Raw genomic sequence first — 5000 nt, 5'->3', positions numbered from 1 at the left:
ACCGTTTCTTTCTACAGTAGCACAAGATTTGACAACAATGTTATATGGGTTTTGAAGGGTGCTCACAAGAATGTAGATGAATGGGAAGGATATTGCATCTAAAGGTATTACACACACTTCATGGTATTACACACACACACACAAACGCACACCATCTCGTCTAACTCCCTCTTTCTCTCTCAGTTCCACCTGGAAAAAGTCATAAATATGTGCATACACACGTATATATATATATATATATATATATATATATATATATATATATATATATATATATATATATATATTTATATATATATATATATATATATATATATATATATATATATATATTTATATTTATATATATATATATATATATATATATATATATATATATATATATATATATATATATATATATATGTATATAAATATACATACATGTGTTTTTTCTTGGGTTAATTAAATAATCTTTTGTTAGTAATGGGAGATTATTTCTTACATAAAATATAAAGATAAGTGCAATACCGTATAATAAAGATCTTAATTCTACAGCATACAAAATAATTTGCTCACTCCCTCTGTAAATACATTGTACTGAGAGACGTGTACATCCTAGAACTTAAGTGTTCAGATAATCTTTGTGGTTATTGCCCAGGGATACAATTGCAGCAAAAAATGTTTTACAAAGTCTCTATGAGGGCATTATTTCTAGACTGTACAGTACAAGTATGGCATGTATGGAACTAGTGTGTAAAGTGTTGTTGAATAAGAATAGTGAATTAAGGTGCATGTCATTTTTGTAGCACTTAATCATTTTACTGTTTCTCTTGGAACTCCTAGTGATGGTCCGAGGAGCACACTGATCTCAACTACATAATCTAATGTTCATCACGTCCTTTTCATTATATATTAAATGGATTAGGGAATTTTTGGTTAATAACATCAGCCAAGTTGGAAATTACTAAATTCATGAATTGCCAGGGCGGTTAGAAGGCACTAATGTTGTATCCCTTTAGAAATTAATAGTCTGATTTAAGTAAAACTTTGCAAACATGCTCCTTAGGTTCCTGGCATTTTGACATCTATGTCATCAAAAGTTTTATGATGGTTAACTGTAGCCTATATATGCAAACACCCACACACACACTATAATCCCCTACTTTACACTGATATTATAGAGGCTTCTGAGTAGTGTTTTTAAAGATTATAAGGGGTTTACTCTGCCTGCAAAACTGTAGCTGGAAGGAAGGGGTGTTATTAAGACAGTTGAAGGGTCAGAAATTGGGTTTTATTATACACAAATGGTCAAATACACACCTATATAATCAGCGTAAAGCAAGGGATCACTGTATATATAAATATATATACATGTATATACTCTATATTCTAAATGCAGTAAATTGGGCTTTGGAATATTATTACACTCTTTGGTACTGGAAGTTGATTATGTGTATTAATCTGCTTACTGTACAGTTAAAGATGTACAGTATTAAACATATTTTTAATGCAAGGTTTCTTTCTCATTTTGTTGCCCTATTAATGTGAGTCCCTTTTCGCTTGCAACCCTTTCCAATGGGAACAGTTCCTCGTGGCATGCCTTTACTACCCCTTGCCACTGATGTGGCTGGCAAGGTATTTCTCCACGGCCAGTTCCATGCATACTAAACACTACCAGTATAAGGAAGAAAGCTGTTCAGCTGATTTGAAGTTCGAACAGACTTGAGTCTTGACAGCAGTTTTTCCATTTCCTCAAGAGTCTACTGAGTCTTCAAATCTTGTAGCAAGCTGCAGCAAAGTCTTATGAATGCCAGTTATTCTTTTCACAACTGCTTCTGAAGGCTTAGTTGCTTTATTGTCCTTAGCTATTATATTGGTAGGGGGTGTCTCAACTTCCATGTCTTTATCAGTAGATATACTGCACTAGGAGAGTTTTCATTTTCATTATGATTCGTGCCGTTGGATATCTCAGAAGATCTTCCTAATTTATCAAAGAATTCCATCGATGGTACATTTTCTTTTCCAAGCACTATTCCAGCCAGCAACTGCCAATTTTCTGGGCTATCCCTGAACACCTGTATTAGCTGCCACAGGAAATGTTCTGCACAAACTAGCTAATGTTTGCAAACATTACCACTCATACGAACATTACACATACGTATTCCAGTTTTCATGACTACTAGATATTGTTGTCCTTTATTTGACTGACCTTTTACAGGGAACTGACCCTCTTCTATATAGGACCTTATTATGTCGTCTTTAATTAAGGAACTCTCATTTGGCGCCATTTTTTTTTCCCAGGACCCATCAGGTAGACATTCCTCCATATACACATCATAGATTTCATTCATGAACCCGGGTAGCTGACAAATGTTAAATGCCTTGCATCTGCTAGAAAAAAATAACAAACAATCGATACATTCTCCCCTAACTCATGGAGCATCTCCACTTCTATCCTGCCCCAAAGTATATGCACTTAAGTAGAGAACTGTGTTGTAATGAATTACAAATATCAACAGCAATACAGCATAATGTTACCAATACATTTATTTAATAGATAAAATCAACACCATATTCCTGATCCTGTGTCTAACACATGCATTCATTGTTATCTTATATACCTTTTGTGACCATTCCCTTTCATTAATTCTCCGGCATTACTGGCCAACTCTGACTCATGATTTCTTCTATTTACGCCAGACTGGCAATGGGATGTTCACTTCATACACTCACTAACTAACCTTTTAGTATAATGTCTTTAATGATGCAAATAGTGGATTCAGAAAAGTTAGTGGTTTGATGTCCACGAAGCAAAAAGTCAGCCCTGTACATTGTACTCCACTCAGATTTTTTCTGCATCAGCTTTGTTAAATACCTATAAGCATAATTTATATTACTACCTTGAATTACTATACTATAATGCAAAAGTCATCCACTGAAATAATGCATCATACAATGCTTACATAAAAAAAGATAGTAAAATGACTATCTGCACTCATTATAGTGCATAATATTGTGCAACACATTGTACTTGCTGTAATTTTAGTATGAACCGACAATCGTGAACAGGTAACTACAATACTGCAGCACTTGAAGGTAACCATTTCCCATATATATCATATAATTCTATCAAGTGAAGCTTTCAGCGATTGGCAGGTAGCAAGCAGTACAATTATAGTACAGAAAGTACTGTACATATAAAAGATGCATAATGAAATCAAAACAACCCACTACAGTAAGTGCCGAAGAAACCAGAAATTCCCAGAAAGCACCGTAGCAAAATTCATCAGACATTTTATATTTTAGTAAAAATATTTAGTTACCCCCTGATAAAGGTCAAGGCTTCCTCTCGCAAATATCTGTAGAAAGAATAACTTTGAAAACTTTTTATAAATGTCCTAAGCCCCAGTCATACCAAGCTCACAACCTTTTTGCGACCACCTGCGACCGAAAATCCAGCAGCCAGTCGGCGACGACAAAAAAAAAAAAAAAAAAAAAAAAAAAAAATAAGAGAGAGAGAGAGAGAGAGAGAGAGAGAGAGAGAGAGAGAGAGAGAGAGAGAGAGAGAGAGAGAGAGAGAGGGGTGGTGAACAAGTAGTCATGCAACCAATACGCTACTGTTTGGAACAGGTCGCAAGCCTGGTGTGACTGGGGCCCTAAGAAACCGATTGACACAAAAGTACAAATATATTTATGATACTGTATATTAATCAATACATTTTGTATGAATATCAGTAATAACTACAATATTGTATATTATTGTATCTTACCTTATGTACTGGCCACACTGCTGATCCTCTTCGATCTGGAAAAATAAATCCCAGGCATTATCAAAATCAGCCTCAGATTTGGCATAAACTAGCTGTTTCGCTATCTTCATGAGTCCTTGGCAATCCTCTTCCTTGATGTTATGTGACCCATTACACAGTCATCTCCAAACATGCTGCAGGATATGAAATATGCACAAGAACAATTTGAAATCAGGCTAAACATTCCTGAGGATATTCCTCTCAGCTTCACTGTTGTTCATCATGAAGCATGCTGGTTGCCCTTAGTTAAAATAGGTTCTTCCCCAGCTCCTTCAGTAACTGGAAACCTGCAGGACATACCAGACAGTTGATTACCTTTATAAGTTTATAAAAGGAAATAATCTACCTTGCACTGCTACAATATATAAATTTCCTGGTATTTAATATAGTATTGTAAAATATAGTAGTTACCTGGCAAGGCAAAAATTATAAAGTTCTTTACAACCATTTCAGTTTGAGATAGGAACAATACTACAGTATTTAAATACCAACCCTGCCTTATCAATGCACTTGTACAGCACAGTAAAATGTTACATTAACTGCAGTATAAGCCGCCTCTTCATTTTAAGATGTATAAATGACACCAAGGGTGGGAGTTCCTACTGCACCAGCATATAACAAGGGTGTTAGTGCTATGTTAAAGTGACGTAGTGTCCACAAATACAGTTTTACCAGCTTCTTATAATTCTTAGTGTATCCATAACATAAATTCCGTAACCAATACAATGGCAAATGTTCCTCCATGACACTAGTTTTCAGTTTTGGAATTAAGGTTAGCAGCAGCATACTTGTCAATGGCAGAAAAAATTTTCTCCACCTAATGTCCCAAGATTTTCTTTTATCCACAGTTCTCTTATATGGTACACATCTTTAGGTGTGGGTTTCATGGCAAAATTTGCCAAAGCTGTTAAGTCGAGGCTCAATTTCTCTTGGTGGCATCGGAGAGCTTGTGATACAGACATGTCTGAAGGAAAAAAAGTACAGTACAGTATGATAATTTAATTGTGATATAAATGTTAAAGAATAAAGAACTGCCCTACCACCATCAGATGATTATATATTAGGTCTGTAAAACAGGGGATCATTATTCATTACTGAAAAATCCATGCTTCTTTTTATTATTGACTGCCAATCATTGAATATATTTTAATTTCTTTTTTGAGAATATTTCAAAACATAATCAGTTTTTGCAAAGAACACTGTATTCGA

The sequence above is a fragment of the Palaemon carinicauda genome, chromosome 28 (assembly GCF_036898095.1).
Source record: "Palaemon carinicauda isolate YSFRI2023 chromosome 28, ASM3689809v2, whole genome shotgun sequence".
Classification (NCBI taxonomy): Eukaryota; Metazoa; Arthropoda; class Malacostraca; order Decapoda; family Palaemonidae; genus Palaemon; species Palaemon carinicauda.
This window is presented reverse-complemented; position numbering follows the sequence as displayed.